This window comes from Anopheles maculipalpis, chromosome 2RL (genome assembly GCF_943734695.1).
Source record: "Anopheles maculipalpis chromosome 2RL, idAnoMacuDA_375_x, whole genome shotgun sequence".
NCBI classification, from domain to species: Eukaryota; Metazoa; Arthropoda; class Insecta; order Diptera; family Culicidae; genus Anopheles; species Anopheles maculipalpis.
The window spans coordinates 50,051,972-50,069,917 of record NC_064871.1 but is presented as its reverse complement, the minus strand read 5'-3'; positions in this window follow the sequence as shown (position 1 = coordinate 50,069,917).

Genomic DNA, 17,946 nt, shown 5'->3' with positions numbered 1-17,946 from the left:
AACGCTGCTTTGGAAGTTTTTCGCTACAGTTCAGATTCAGTTGACAACAGGAAGAAAACCATAGCAATTCAATTAGTTTTGATTGAAGCTATTCCATAAAATAGTCGGATAATTCATTTTAGAAAAAAGTCACAGCTCTCCTCTGTTAGCTCATCATTCCTTAAACTTATACAATCTTTGAGCGTGAAAAACTCTTCTTTTTGCACACCGGTTTCCACCTATCAGACTCACCGAATTCTGTCCAGACATTTGTCCCTGTTGATTAGGTTAATCAATCAATTTACACCCCGGTACGTAGGCAACGCCCCACGATTTTGAAGCCATCTGCTTTGATTCAGCCGCCTGTATTGTTGTGAAATTCGATAAATGCGCCAGTGGACCAAAAATTATTACTCTTTGTCCCATGTTTCTGTGTTTCCTAATGTGTATGCCACCTCTACAGTACTCGTTTCTGTAATAGCTTTCCTTTCTTTATGAAACCTGTGCTACAAAGAGCATAAAATGTTAAACAATTGAGAGCAATTTCAAAAACGACCAGCACATAATTGAGCATTATTCTTCCTTTAAATAATCGTCAACGCAAACTTTGGGTACAATGTACGAAACTTTACCTTAAAAGCAATCAGCTGACATTGAGGTGACGAGATAGTCGGTCGCTGCTCTAGTGCTCTGCGTGTCCAACAGCCAGAAGCAAGTTTCCTCCTCGTTACCGACCAATTCATACCGTGTCATTTATCATTTTGCTCACGTTTTCCGGCCACAAGTAAAGATTCGAATGGAATTCTCACTGATTAGACGAAGAACAGGGAAACGCCGAGGGCCACTCTATCTGACATCTTCTCGCTCGCTGTTCATATAATTTTAAAGGCCTCCTTTCTCTACTTCCCATCCCTCCGGGGTTGTGAGAAAGGATCTACCAAAAATGGTAGATAAATACAAATCCTACCTCACAACGGAGGAAGTCACCGACCGAGGACGGCTGCAGAATGTGGCAGAGGAGCAAAAACAAGAGAAAGATTATTTATGACAGTTTTCAGCGTTTCAAATTAAATTATGAAACATTGGATGTCCCCATAAATTCATTTCATCCTTCCGTTTATTCGGCCCCGGACGCTGCAACCCCGGACAGTTGCTTCCCCTTTTCCCTCTTTTCTCTACGGTTCCGTTAGTTTCATTGTACCGGAAGTTGGCCCCCTCCGGGGAGGACTTGGACGGAAATGGGACGGTGCTTGGTTACTGGGGGCTCCTGCTGCTATTGCTACTGTTGACCGGATTTGAACCATGCGCCGGGGTTTCTCGGTCGCTTCTCAGCTTTTGCTGCACGTCAGAAGCATTAAATTTATAATTTCATTTCGAATCCTTGAGGCCACTTCCGGGACATAAAAAGGCGTTCCATTGGGTTTCGGTGACTTGCGACACACTCTCAGTTGCCTGGAGCAACTCTCGTTGGTGCTGCACGTGACTGTGTGGTGCTTCCCTCGGTCAAACCATGGCAACCCTTCGGAATCGACACACGACAAATGACCACTTAATTAAAGGTCAATGTTTCTCGGCTGGCGCCGCAGCCGGAGCCCTACCATCTCGGAAAACATTTCCCGTCACGTGTTCTTCGCTGCTCCTTTCATCCATATCCTGCCCATCTCCCAGAGGGGTGCTCGTAGCTCATCTAATCAGAGACAGCTTCTTCATAGGATAATCTTATTTCTCTGTTGTGTTCCGCCAAGTGTGGTGTGAATGTGCGAAGCGTAGATGATGATTGTAGTTTCCAAATTGGACGACTTGTACGCACGTGAAGGGTGGTGGATCACGCCTTCGCAAACAAAAACTTGCACGTTGCCTGTACGACAAGCAGAGGACTCGTACAATCAAACTCATGCGAAGTATTTACCAGCGCGTTCCAACCGTTACAACCCCTGTGCCAGCGCGCACGCTAGGGGCAATAAATTCAATGTGAAGGGAGTGCCCAAATAAACAGCAAGTTCCCCGGGCAGAAAAAACCATCCCATAGACCCCCTTACACACCAACGGACGAAAACGACCCCTTGGATCGGAAGGATAAATATTTATCAAAACTGTCGACGTTCAGATGATAATAGTCGTGATAATGCCTCTTAAGTGTGCGTTGCCGTCGTTTGCTTCCGCCTCGTGATCCTGCGGGATAAAAAAAAACAGGCTAGAAATTCCTGCAGTGAAGAAATCCGAAAAGGGGTTCCATTCGCAGTCGGTGATCGTCATTTCAGCCAATCGTTGTGTCATGCCTCGGTTTCATTCGATGGCGATTTATCTTACTCCTGAGCGAACTATAAACGATTGAAGGCGTCTTGCTTTGGTGGGTGAACCTGAAATGCTCCGGGATATCTTTCCCCGCAGCAATCATCAAATCCATTTGATGGCAGAAAACCCATTCCCCAACGTTCCCGGTTTATGGAAATGTCATCAATTTAGAAAATTCCTTTTAAACGCTACGAGCTGCTCCGGTGGTAAGCTGTCCGTCGCATTAAGCGTTCGCGTAATAACCGTAAGCTGTGTTTATACAACCAACGCGCGAGGTGCGTTAATGAAATGAGTTGAGTTTGCCAGCGGGATTTCGATTCGTTTTCTCACTTTTGATGTGCCGCACCTGAAGAAGAAGGGTTCTAATTATGGTGGGCATGGATGGATGCTCAATCCATCGCTTCCATCACATCGTTTCTGATAACGTTTTGAGAAAGTAGATTGTGGATCGTTGTAAAAAGCTGTCCCTTTCGCTGCTTGTAACAAAGCAAATGTGTCGATTGTACGACCAGCTCCTTAGCACAGACAGGCATGTCAAACATACTGTTTAAGAATGTTTTCAAATTGTTTAGATATTCTCTGTTAAGGCCTAAAAGGTTTTCCAATAGAGATTTTTTAACTTTGAAAGCCACGTTTGATTTGTATAGTTATTTTATTTTCTTTAATGCCATGGACGGTAAAGTCAAACCATAAGTAAAACATTTATTTCTTTTCAAATAAATCTTCGATGCAAATAACATTCCGAACACTGCTCTCAATTTACATTCACCATAATCGTCCTACCGAAAAATACTAAACATGCCACATGGTGAAATAGTTCGTCGAAACTCATCTGATCAAAATTACCTGCAGATTAAGGTATTCGAACGGAAAGAAGAGATGAGGCGGAACTTCATATGATTTATTATTATTATGTTGAAGGCTACGTATCATCATTAAATTTATAGCTTTACTTATTGAGCTCGAAGCCTCTTTAGCAAACTCCAGCCGCTAATTAGCTTACTCGGCTTTTGATTCGCTATTGTTATTGATCTGCTGAGTCCTTTCCCGTTTTCGTATAGGTCATAACCGCCTTACACACTTCTACCTCCTAGATAAATCTAGTCCTCCACCGTCACATCGATTCTCATCGTGTCTACCGTCCGTCACATCGATTCTCATCTATTCCCATGGATACACGACACACCGAGCCATCTGCCAACTAGAAACTGATTTAACGACAATTCTATCATCCGACAAATTTCATCAGAACCGCCTTATTCGATTTTTACCACCAGATTATACCACTTATTTATACAGTAGAGAGGCGAATGTAGTCTCTAAGACTCAAAGCCTCTTTAAATAAACGAAAAAAAAGTTATCTGCTGAAGATATTGCCTCTGTTCGAAAAAAGGATGAAGGAGAAAACGTCAATTTCTCATTGCACTCTAGAACTCTACCTTTCGCCAGGTTCATTTTTATAAATTCTACGTCTAGAGCATGGTCTACGGTTGCATGAGATACAAGAGACCTAAGATCACCCAACTTATCGACCATAGTCAGAGTTCTGATCATCATAGTTTATCCGAAATGACAGTTATCTCACGCCGATTCGATAACAATTGATATCGTGTGGTTAACTATCCGTAAAGTATTTTTCTTCTGGATGACTGTGGAAAACTAATTCCCTCCGATGACCGCCACCAAGCAAAGCTGAGGTGTCAAGCATTTATAAACACAAGTTCTTTTGTTTAATTTATGGAACCTGTTATAGCTTTTCTTTACAAGCTGTTCAAAGTTAAGTACATGAACAACATAGGAGACACACCATGAGCAAGTCAAAATGAGTTTGACATCACTGGTCTAGTACCAGGGTCCTCGTAACGATCCAATTCGATTTTAATCTCGTATCTCCTACCGTACAAAGCCGAAGAACCGTGCTATTACTTTGAAACTCTGTTCAACAAAAGGTTAAAGGCAAACACCTGGTAAAGCATAGAGTTGTTTCCATAATGTTCTGTTCACAACTACCTTTCCTGTTCAGCACAATTCTCTGTGTCTGGTTTTTGTCTTTAACGGTTTTACAACGTCCAACAAACGAATAGCACCAGTCCTACACGTGGCTAGCCCTAGAATATCCCTGCTCTAGGCATTTGCTGGTAATCGATAGTGCAACAACCATATCGTGGCTCTTTTGAGAACTCATTTGCTTTAATTTAAAAAAACATCAGACAGTTTGCTTTTTGCTTTTCACTGCTTTCACTTTACCAAGGAAAGAGCAGAAGAAAATCCTGCAACTGTTTCCAACGACCTGCTAGCCCAACCCAGCCTTTTATTTATTCTGGCCATTTATTCTTCTCGCTCATTGAGAAAAGGCAAATTTCGTAAAACCGCCCTTCCGCTGTACTGCCACAACTTACGCGCCACCTTCGCTCCGGGAAAGGGATGGGATGTGCTTTAATAAGAAAAATAAAAAAGGCACCATTCCCTTTGATGTCACACTGCTCACGACGATGATACTCTCCAGCAAAACATGATGCCGTAATGGATGGCAAACTTGATACTTGAAGTTGGACAAGACGAATCGGACGACCGAGGTGGTGTGACAGTGGTAGTGGAAAACATGAGTTTTTACTTTCTTTAACACATCTTTCACTCCCTCGCTCCTACGCTGGCCCAGACACATTGAGGCATTCGTTTCGGCATCGGTGTTTGTACAAAGTTTTCCATCGCTTTCCGTGTCCTCCATGTCTATACTCGAGGTCTCGTATTTCTTTTATGATTATGACATTCAATTTTGATGCTTCCGTTGGCTGTTTATAATTTACGTCGGCAAGTTTCCGACGTCGTTTGCTTTCTTTACTTTGCGATTAGTTTTTTTGCTGCTGCGTGACCGGGGAGCCGGTACGTGGTCTGCTGTACGCTGAAAGAGTGACGTGTGTTGAGATGCGATACTATCAATCGAGGGACAGAAAGACAAACAATGACAACCACTTGCCGGCTGCCGATGACAGTTGGTTGGACGAGTCGATCCCGGCCGGCTCGTCACGCTGCCCGTGCTTTAATTTCATCGTACACACAATTATACCACAACGTAAAACCATTTCGTACAGAAGATGCTAATGTTCCCAGCGTGAACCCTAACCATTTTAGAATAGTTATTGTTGTGCCATTTCACCTAACATAGAAAAGGTACCGAGGGGGGAAAAAAACACGTCGCCGAATGTCACAAAATGGTCGCAAAAGTTGTGTCGTTAAGAATAATTTGCTCAAATATTTAACACACGAATGGAGCGTGAACTTAAAATGTCTCGCAAAACACAATTCTTCCGCAGTCACGTTCCCCTTTAATGGCCTTCTAAAAGCAACATGCAGTTCAAAACCAGCTGTGAAGTAAGCAAAAGATATAAAAAATCGACAAAGGCCTTTTAAGGTTGGGAAAAACTTATCTTTCCACTCTCATCGATGTGTATCGGACAAAATTATCGTCTTTGGTTTCGGCGAAATTTTGGTGTGCAACATTGTCGAGCCGAGTGGCAAAGTGACTTGAGATTCTTGAGCTCTACAGAGCTATAAAGGAATAGCTTGGGAGCTTGAAGTTTCGTTCGTTTCGAATGTGCATTAAAATATCAATATTGATATGGCAAAGTTTTATGCAAACGAGGTAGTGCCCTGCGTGTGAGCAGAGAACACACTGAACGGAACAGAAGCAAACGAAAGTCAAACGGCTGTGGCAGTGTGTGCTATGAACCGACCGACCGGTCGCACGTGTTTTTGAAGTTGTTTTGATATGCAGCGAAACGATGGCGGTGTAAGAAATTCCGCGCGGAGCTACGGGACGGAACCCGCCATCGTTGTCCTCTGAGGCATATCAAAATATGAACCCTGGCAGGGTGGACGAAAGACGGACGTGAAGCTGCAACATAAATATGTTGAATAAACATACCGGTCGATTGTGCGGTCGCGGGAGACGGTTTTCGAAGTCTCCGGCAGCCGGAATCGGGATGCGATCGATCGAAGCATGCACACATGGATAATCAAATGACCCCGGCGCTCTCGCTGTCCTGCCTGAAGTTCATTTATTTATGGCCCCGGCCAAGAATAATAACAACAAATGAATAAATAAATATTGGCCTCAAATTGGGGACGTCCATATGCGTAAGCAAATGCTAGCGGCGGTCGCGCACACAGGCACACATGGAGTGAAAGAGAGACATCCGTGTACCAGGCTCGGCGGTTGCTACTGTTGCCAGCATTTCATTTAATTTTGTGAAACACTCGAACACTCCATTGCTTCCAAAACCACTGTTCCAGCAGCTGAACCAAAAACGGTACGCAAATCATGCTTGAACGGGCGAACATCAACATCGTCATCATCATCATCATGCGCCATGATAGATAGTCGCGCGGAACGCAACACACAAGAGAGTTGTGTGTCCTGCATGGTACAGTACAGTCAGCCATCATTGCCGACCGCGCAACCGAACGCAAGTCAAATCAAGCATAAAATTCAAATTTCAAATATTAAATTGCTGCTAGTTTCCGCGAAACACCGGGGTCACGATGTGCTATTTCCCAGGTGGTACAGGGCATGTGCTTTGTACGTGTGCAACCACCGATTCGTTAGTGTGCCGTGCCATCACGCACGGGAGCCTAACCTAGGTGTTCATTTGATGCAACTATTAATGGTCGAATGGGTGCGTGCAGTTGCACCTTTAGTGCAGCAGCAACAGAAATCCATACAACCGAAGAAACCGGGATCCACGGCAAAACACTCCGGGTGAGGACTCACTTTAATTCCCGGTTTGTAATGATTCGTTCCAGTGGGATGTGGTAAGTATCGGACATAGAGAGCAGCCATCAATTTACTGATTTCCGATTGATGTCTGATGGGTGGTAAACCGATTGCGAACGGGGATCTGAACAAACAGCAAGCCCTGCCCATGTGTCCGCTATCTGTGAGGTATTGACAATTTGAAATTAATGTTCTAAACGTGTCTTTTATCCTGGCTCTTGTTTAATCGGATTTTGTGTAACGACAAATGAGCCCGTGCTTATTAATGTGTTTATCCTGTGCTCTAACCATCTTAAAAAAATTACCAAACAGTCAAATTGTAGTAAAATCTTTCCATTTTTCGATAGTAAACGTCGCTTAAATCCATTTCCGACGTTTTGCAGCTGATGACATAAGCCTACTTTAGCTGGCAATTTGTCATATTATATTCGAGCTCGTCTGATTCAATGCTATCAGAGAGAATTTTTAAGTTAATCTGCTAGTTTAATTGGCCAATATGCCCACGTCATAACTGAGCAGTTTCTGGGTCATTGCTGCTGGGGCTGCAGCTTCTGCTCTGTATATCAAAGATCTGGATGAGATCATGTCCAAGGAATCAAAATCCTGCATCAAACATCAAATCGCTATACTATTCCAAAATCGCCTCAGTTCCTGAAATATGTTCTAGCTATAGTTCAATTTCTTGACACTCAAGAAGACAGCAATTCCAGTATTTAAATATTTATTTCAAATTCTCACAAAAAGGCTTTACTTTTTGCCATATAACTAACACCGCATGCGTTAAATAATTACAAATTTAACAAAACATTTCTTCCTAGGGTTCTGCCTTATTCCTGCCTTATTCTCGGCAACTAAACGCTTTGTTATAAGAATGCTTTTCCTACCCTTATAATCACTACTCACATTGAACACTAATCAATGAAATATATGTACCTCGAAAAAAAGCTCACAATAACGTCTGCCATCATTGATTAACAGCATTGTCCCATTGTGTTTGTCCAACGAAAGCAACATTAATTGCCATTTCTTTCGTTCTCAATGTTATACGACCGTTCCTTCGAACTCTCCGATCGTTTAACGAGCGACTGTTAAAAATTATCTAACAAACGCAGTATTTGCGCTTTGTCAACAGTTTGGCGAGCTCGCGTTGGTTTATTTTTACCGTACCGTGTTTCCCAATCAAATAGACGACACAAGGGTTTTCAACAATCGAATTCGATTACCGTACGGGCAATTAAAATCGATTACACACCATAAAATCGTACCGTGGCATTTGGTCTACATTCAACCCCAAACCCAACCGCCACAGCCACAATAATGGACATAATTCGCTACGGGCGGTTCGAGATGAATGATTTTTAGCTGTTGCAGACTTTCATAATAAATATTCCTTGGCAGCAAACAAAAGCAACCGCTAAAAATGGTTGTTACTGTTGAACTAAAACTAAATATAAATTATTTTTCTCTTTCAAAAAAAAAAATCGAAACAAGTACAACTCACAAAATGGTTCGCACAAACGGCCAGACATGGCCAGCGTCCTCTAAAAAGGGCTTATTGAGCTATACAAAGAGTGCAAAGCAACAAAAGCCTTTAGCCATTACCACCGGACACACTGACCGACCAGTCGATGCCCCATCATCAATAATATGGTGAGGAATCGATCGGAACAATCGAGCCGAACCATTCAAACGCTATCTGTAGTCTAGGGATCGATCGGTGGTTCGGTAGAAAGTGTACGAGACGATTGGAGGGGTAATTGCCAGCATGGACAAAACAATGGACATCATAAACAATGCTGACAACAGAACTACACTGTGTCCGGCCCACAATGGGGAGGAGGAGGTTTTTTAATATGAGTTATAAAGGCCAGCACACTATGCAATTAATGTTCGAAGTGTAAAAGGCAACGAACGTATCCTTTTCTTTGCAATGTCAATCAATACAACTTGTACGCTTGTGATAAACCACTGTTGTTTTATAATCGAGAAACTTAATGTAGAAGTAAATGCATTCGGTCTACCATCTACCGGTCTATATAATATATTATTTTTTCCCATTATGCGGGTTACTTATAAATATTTCTCGTGGGTTTAGGTCAAGGACTAGTCAATCTATCACCAGCCGCAACACATGCCGCATCGCCGTTTAATGTTGCTCGGCTTTAAATCATGCAATATCCAAGCCTTTTTGTAATTATAATGTAAAATCCACAGATGCAGCATGCTCTCTTTCCATTTGTTAGGAAATCTCATGGACAAACGTCTTCTATTGCTCATCTTTTGACTTTCTGAAACGCTTCTTGCCTTCAACATCAATATTGCCAACATTAAACCGTTTCAATCACTATCGTCTTGTAGGTTCATTAATACAGTCTACTTATAAAAAAAAAAAAAACAGAAATATCTCTTCTGCATATTCTTCATAAACAAGGTTACAAGTAAAGACTACCGCAAATGAAACGTGTTTGATTGAAAACTTGCCATGATTATAGGCCTGTTTATCACATATAAATTGTCAAGACAAGATGTAAAAAACGGAAGATTCGAATTATGACAGCCGTTTGTGTTTTCTGTTGGAAAAAATTGACGCAAGGCAAACTTAAAAGTTCACTGTCAAGAATTTGTATTCTTTAACACAAACGGAGACTTGTATTTGTCAAACTGTTTTCCATCACCTATTCGAAAAGGAAAGACGACAAACTCACTCGGTGTTGTGTGTTTCCAGTCTATTTTCTTATGCAGTTCCAACGAAAATGTGAGTATTTTACTTCAGAAAACCAGGGATGCCACTATGGGCGAAAAATAACGCCTGGCATCATCAGCGAAGTGTCTAAAAATTATTTTTGCGAATTTTGTGTCTTGTGAGTATTATGAAAATAGCATAACGTGGGTTAATTTTTGGTGCATGCAATCATTCTCGTAAAGGTGCGTATTTGCACCAGCATTTGCACCACATTTGAAGTAGTGTAGTGCTAGACCAACATAAAAATGTTTTGTATCTTAACGGATTTTACCTAGCATGACAGAACAGTTGAACGCATTTGTATATACGTACCAGTTCAAATCTTGAATTTAACTTTTAATAAGTTTTTGGGATACAATTTTTATTTTTGTCATTTCATGGCAAAAACCAAGCAGTTTATGTTTAACCACTTTAAAATTATGATTTTCATTTGGTTTTTAATGCGCAGAAACTAAGTGATTTCATAAAATAGTAATGTGAAAAAGTTTGTTTACATTTTCAACTCTTCAACCGGCTAATATACATTTTCCATATCAATCGCAACGACTTCCGTTTCTATTTGGTAGGATTTTGTGTCTATTGGTGGTGATTCGCTAAAGTTTTGAGGTATTTTATCTGGTATAAAATGCTCGAGTATTTCATAACCGCTTGCGATATTCGCTAATGTTGGTCCGCCGTACGCTATCAATTGCATTTCTCTGTATATGATACATCCAAATTCACTGTATTGTTATGTAATAATCTAGAAATATTAATCAATCTGACATTCCTGAAGCTCTCTTGAAAGTAAATGAAGATCTCAAAATAGAAAATAAGTAAGAGTTTTTCAAATAACAGGGTCAAGTATATGCAGGACTTATTTGACGGTCCAATAATGAATAAGAAACTGTTTCAAGGTAAATGGGTCCGTTATTGTAATTGTGAAGAACAGAATGCATGTAGAAAACTCTTTGGAATACGAAACACAACTCTCAACTTAATCAGAACTATAATGATATCATGTTATAGTGCATTCCAAGCATAAATAACTGCTGCAATATTTCATCTTTTCTTGGTTAACGATAAAACAACGTTTCTTGAATGGCAAAGTCGTACCGACTGTAAACAACTGGAAAATGAAAAGACACCCCGTAACTAATTAAGTTTATGGTTCGTGATCGACTTAATTTCGTCTTTAGAGGAAGCCGGGTTCAAGCTTCATCTACCAGAAACACATCGAAAGCAAAGACACGAATGTTTTTTATTTCATATCTTTGTGGGTTTAAAAATTCTGTTGTACATTTTACTACGCAATACGCAATCATTTTAAACGCAATATGTTGAGCAATGGAATCATTTCGTTGTTGTTTTTGACTTGTTTCTTCAAGTCACCGATAATCTGGAATCTCGTAATCCACCACTTAAAGTTCAACCTCTTTGAGCCATGAATTAATTGTACCCTTACCAGCGAACGTTTGTAGTAAACGGTTGTGAAACTGCTACCGGCCCTCCTGCTCCGACTTATGCGTCCAGAACGCACAACCCAGCACCGCATGTGAGCGGTGCAATAAACCCATTACACATCCCGTGATCAGGCTACCGCCTTCCAATCTTCTCCAGCGCTCTCACACACTGACTTACGGGTTTCCTACCCTTGTTTGGGGTTACAATTTCCGCGACTCAATTGTTTTGTCAACAATCGATAACCTGGTTCGCCTCGCGGGGCTACAAAAAAAAAAAAAAATAACAAAACCAAAAAAACAAACAAAACCCGAGGGCTCATTTCATTCATTACCCAGCGACAACGGTCACGATGATGAAGGCCGACGATCGAAGATTGTGCCAATGTGCGACGGCAGGACGGTAATAAACGGACACAGGCGGTAAAAATAAAACTCGTAAAGAGGGCTAAATTAAATATTGCTGCTGCTGCTGTTGTTGCCCCTGTCGGTTCCCGATGAGCGACAAAGTCGAGGCGGTCTTTCCCTTATCACTTGTACGGTAAGTACGTGAGTTAAGTTGGAGACGCTGTTCCACCAACGTCTGGCGCCATTGCTTCGATCGTCTCCATCTCTACTGTCTGGCACGGTCCACGCCTCGAGACACAATCAGCTGATGAGTGATGAACGCGCTCAGCTGTTAGTGTCGGCCGATAACAATCGTAGGTCATACCGCACAGATCACGCTAGTGCGCGTTGCGACGATAGGACGCACCACGGTACTGCGATTTCGCACGTGAGAGAACACAGATAACGGCCCCAATGATGACGATGATGAGGATGGTGACCGGCTTGACATGATGGTGGTGGGTTGGTTTTGGGCTATCGAATCGGTCTGTCGCGTACCTGCGACCCGGTGAAACAGGAACAGAAACAGAGTGCTGTTGTTTGCTAATTAACAGCTAGAGAGAACGCATCGTGAACATTTTGCCGCCGATAGTGGAGGTACGATAAGGTGCGTAAATTTATGACCACATCGGAAGAAATGCGGCCATGACAATGCGCTAGGTACGCTTTTGGCAGTGGCCCAGTGGTCAGTGTGCGACGTGCAGCGATAATGCGGTCTCGATGCGGCGATTGCACGTTAGCAATTCAAAAGTGAGGACAAATACAAAAATGTGGAGATGATCCTAACGATAAGACAGGTTTTGGTGAGTAACAGACATGACATTATCGTGGCATTTGTACGTATTGCGGACAATAAATTATGCGGACCAGCATATCAGTTCTGCATGGTTCAATTCGCTTAGCACGATATGTGTTTGCTTGGAATATTATAAATTCTTCACGTGTTATTGTCGGAGGTGAACTGGAAGATTGTACATAAAAATATTATCCATCAATTTCTGAGAGAACATAACAATAATGCAATAATAATGTAGAATAGGACTCGTTTAAGATTAAACTGGTTTTAGTTTCCAATATCGGATTGACAATTTGATTTCAACCAGGATTATGTAAGCAAACTTCAACTAACCCAAATTCTACAATTCTGCAAACATGTCCGTAACTACGTAACTGATCAATAATTCCACTAACTGAATCACATCCGGAGACAAATTTATTTTATTATTTATTTCATTTCATCGGACATACCAGTGTCTTAATGAATAGTGTCTTATTTTCTTAACAGAGTGATAACCCAAAGAGACGAATTGAATAATGTTGGACGCATACGTAGACGCTCACGAAACGTAGATTGGAACATACCAAATTCATACACGTTGAAGTTTACATTAAATAAGGTACACACTGCGTTCACTGAGTCCTATTGACCAAAAGTAGTCCTAAAGCGAGACTCCTAGAGGGCGCAAAAAAGTTAACAGAGCTAAGGAGAGCTGGAGCATCTATTTCATTGCCGATCAAACCAGCTACAAACATACACTGAGCTGTCGAACGACGAACTCTCAGTGGTTGGAGTCCCAAGAGAAGACATCGAGTGGGATAGTCAGGGTGTCGATCGTAGGGTCTCCATGGGTCTAATGGCAAATCGCGTAGCTTTTCGTTGTATTGTTTCTATGCGCTGGCTCCAGATGTGTGCTGCGGGGCACCAAATAACACTTGCGTACTCTAAGCCTGATCGGACTAGACAAAAGAAGAGAGTTTTAATAGCAGTAGGGTCGCGAAATTCCTTTGTCATACGAAATACAACGCCTAGTATCTGATTACCACGGTTAATAAGATTTGTCATGTGAGGTCTAAAGCTGAGTTGCTTGTCAAGAAGAATCCCTAAGTCTCTAACACATTCAGGACGTTGAAGTAAACTATTGTCAATGTTGTAATCAAATAGGATATTAGTGCTGCATCTCGAAAAGGACTTTACTAGACTAATAACATCAATCGCATATTGTAACCGAGCACAGTCTCCACTATCCTTCACCGCGGTGAACAGCTTGACATCATCCACATACATCAGCATGTTAAAATCTACAAGTAGTATTCCAGAATCATTAATGTAGAGTAGAAACAACAGCGGGCCCCGATGATGCTGCCTTATGGAACGCCAGAGTTGCTGGTGAAGGCACGTGACACACTATCCCCAAGCTTATTACTGTATGATCGATCAGATAGATAGGATTTGATCCATTTGATCATACTATTGTCAAAACCTAGCTTCTGTAATTTTTCCACAAGAATAGAATGAGAGACCGAATCAAAAGCCGCCTTCAGGTCAGAATAGATGGCATCAACGTGGTACTCGGAGTCTAGATTTCTCTTGGTGAAACTGACGAATTCAACTAGATTTGTGGCCGTAGAACGTTTTGGTACGAATCCATGTTGAGCACGGCATAAGTAGTGATTTGCAGCAGCAAGAATTGAGTGGTGGAGAATATGCTCGAACACCTTCGAGGACAAGGAGGTGACACATCCGGTAGTTTTTGTGCGGTCGCCTTTTTTGTCGATTGGTACCATTAATGATGATTTCCAGCTACTGGGGAACATTCCCGTTTGAAGAGTTAAGACGTTTGCTAAAATTGGCCGGTACACCGTCAGGACCTGGATTCGTTGTTGATTTAAGGCGATTAATAAATGTAACATCTATAGATGTATCCACATGTGGAAGATTAAAGACTAGCGCATTAGCCGGTGTGTCTGCGATTGCTTCAACGACAGCAGTTGGCACAGACGGCAGATTGACTCTCAAATCTTTTTGCAAGTAACTCACTGATGGCTGCAGGAGAAGTACCTATGGTACCATCATAAGGGACGACATTAGGAATCGAGTTGATACGAGTTTTGTTTTTAACAAAATTCCAAAAACTGCGTGGATTAGACGAAAGGTTACGTTCAGTCGATGCGATGTGTCTAGCGTAGCAAAAGCGATTGTACCGACGATACATATTTGATGCTACTCCAAATCGGATCCTTGTATTGGTCGTTCTAGCACGTCGATGAATGCGGAGCATCGCGGTTAGCCCTTGCACACGGAACGCAAACGGAAAACGTTGAATGAAAACACTAAAAAATGCACAAACTGCATCGTCAAACAGCAAAAGCCGTGATGCGATTTTCCCTGTCAGCAAAATTAGCTCTAGTTAAATTCAATCGAGAACGAGATCGAACGCACACTATACGACATTTTAGGCTCTTGTACTGCTGCCTAGATTATCTACTCGGATGAATATCTTCCTCGTGTAAATGTATCAAAAGAATTTTGTATCTTACCAACAAAGATCATAGATCAACTGTTCAATCAGCAATAATCCTCCAAAGCATGTTGTGTCTCTTATTTTCTTCAAGTGCACTGCAAGACTTTATCAATACTAAAATAAATAAATAATAATTAATAGATAAACTATTCATGAGCTAGTTGTAAACAAAACAAAGATTTAAGAGCAACGAGAATTAATAGCCAGGACATCAATATGAAATGAATATGATATATTAAATGAGTAATAAATTAAAAAGTTAAGACACGTTAATACTTTAATTATTATATGGAAATGTGAAAATATCAATCTAGTTTGAGAATAGGCACTAACTTAATAAACTTTCAATTGCTGCTGACTGAATCTATTTCGAAGTTTTTGAACAATAGTAATTGACCGACATCTTTGTGCTTTGTGATACAAGTGACTTATACAATCAATTTTCACAAATAATTGTATTTGCAAAGGAAGAATTGTCGAAAAGGTTTTAATGTAAACTTTGTTTATTATTTTAAAATTCATTAACATTGCTAAATAATGATTGATCTGAATTATTGTAAATGTTTTACATGTCCCAAGAAATCATTTTCATATTAAGACTACTGACTTACCCAATAATTTTTAAAATCACTTGCTTAATGCTTCAATTTTTATCGTTTTCTGTACAAAATATGGAACTGGTTAACCGGGATGGGGTTTTTTACAACCATGTGTTGCTAACTTAACGGCACATTAAAATCGAAAATCACTTCAAACTCTTTTAACGCCAAAATAATCACCCCAATAACCTCCATTCCGCTGAGTACCCTCGGGTGGTTGTATCGGTAGGAAAGCGCATTTCGCGACGTAATATCGTTGATAGCAGAAGCTTTTGCAAAACTTTCAAGAAGGTTATAGCGAAACCAATTGCCGATTGCCGGCAGACGGGTTCGGTTCATCAAAAAACCCCATGCCGAAAAGGAGGTGTACCCATGGAAACGTAAAACCAATCTCGCTCGTAAAACTCAACCTCGGGTTCTTGGAGTTGATTGTGAGTGGTGCAGCCACATATGCATCACCGGGCGATCGTTTCCACAGTTCGCAGAGGTGAACGCTTTAACAATGACGCTCAGAATCAGCCCGTATTCGACCCTTAACCGGGAAACGATCCTGCCCAAAGTGAGTAGCGCAGTCCGTATCGATCATTTGTGCGCGTTGTGATCCCGAAATCGGCGAGCACATTATCGCACCTTGTGAGACGATACAGAGAAATGGGCAGCGAAGCAACCGATTCTCTAAGCCCAATCTTCCCCGTGGCGTGACTTCATGGTGGTCGGATGGTGTAATCACATCAGCATTAAACATAATTAATTTTATGCCCCATAAATAAGCGCGGCAATCATAAATATTGCAAGAAAATGAATACACGTCCACAGTTGTGCTCAGCACGGAGCTCAGCTTCACGACACGGAAGATATGTGGACCATTCTGACACCAACAAACAAGGGGCAAGAATTAATGCAAAGGAAAATTTTTAAATTATACTGTGTCCTGTTTTGCAAAAGTGGTTCGGAGTTTCACATAATTTCTAAAACGTAATTTTAATCGCATTTTAAGCTATAAAAATGATAAGCGAAAATTGTTATTAAAATTATGATTTGATCACCAAAGCCTTCCTTACACTGGGAAGGTCAACTTCCCAACAAAAAATCTTCATTTTGCACTGCTGTTTGATACGGACCGGGACAGCAAATGCGAAATTTTATGTTCATTTTAAGCTGCGACACGATTTGCAGTCCGTACACGATTCTCCCTAGTTGGACCTAAGCCATGCGTTGTTCGTTTTGTTTCAATTTTTATGGAAGTCCCTGATCGCTAGCGAACTGCCCTACGGGGACTACACATGCCGTGCTCGGTCAGCACATTGTCTTGCTCATCTTTTTTTAATGTTCCTCAACAAAAACTAATAAAACATTGAATACCAGCTCAGCGAAGCGTTGGGTTCGTCGTGTGCCGCTGCTAACCTCCAGTGAGTGGAGGGACATTCCATTGCATTCTGGAGGGGGGAGAGGAGTGTGGAAGGATCGATACCGGACCCCCTTGGGTATGGGTTCATTTTGATTAAATATTTTATTTTTATGCGTACCGTCGATTCCGGAAGTTTCAATGGAGTTTTGCTAGCGGCAATATTATTCCCCATCTACGTTGAATGAACTTCGCCGGGCTATCCTTTTGCTGTTAAGCATAATAAAAGGGGAATCGTACAATCGATGGTCTGCGTTAGTGCAGTTCGATTGAATGGCTAATTTTACACTACAATTATCATGAATTCATTACACTGGGTGTTGCTTAAGCTCGTGCAATTATTATCCATTAGTTCTGATGCGAACAGTTGCTACTGTTTCTAGTTTGGCGGGCATTCGTGTAGATGATTATTCGTTAGCGCTCAGATTAATGGAATGAGCAGCAATAGTCATAGAAATGGTGTACAGTGTGTGGATTAAGCTTCACATTTAATTCTGAAGCAATTTTTAATCTGTTTAAATCATTATCAACTTCTCGTTAAGTTTAAATTTAAAGAGAGCTGATACTACACTAATTTCAATTAGTTTCTAAGTTAGCATCGAACTAAATTCTTATTTCGGTTTTGTTTTTTGTTTGCTTAAAGCTATCGATCCAGCAAAGCATAATAATAAAAATCGCAATCGGTGCCTCTGGTTTACTTCTCAAACTCTATATTCGGTTTGCAGGTTTAGCCTGCTTCTGAAATCTTAGATTCCGGGCAGGATGTAACGCTTACATCCTGTAAACCAGGATGTCACGGACATTCTTGCAGACGCACCAATACTATCACCCTGCCACAGCTTTTACTTATCCTGACTTGGCGGCTCATCTCTTATACCCCGACGAAGTTGAATACCCAGGCAGTTGAGCGAATTTTTCATTGTAGCTTCGTACATGTGGGGTTGCCAATTTCTTGAATGTTTCTGAGGCATCATGTGATCAGCAGTTCTTAGAAGTATTAATACAAAGTGGTCGATAACTCTT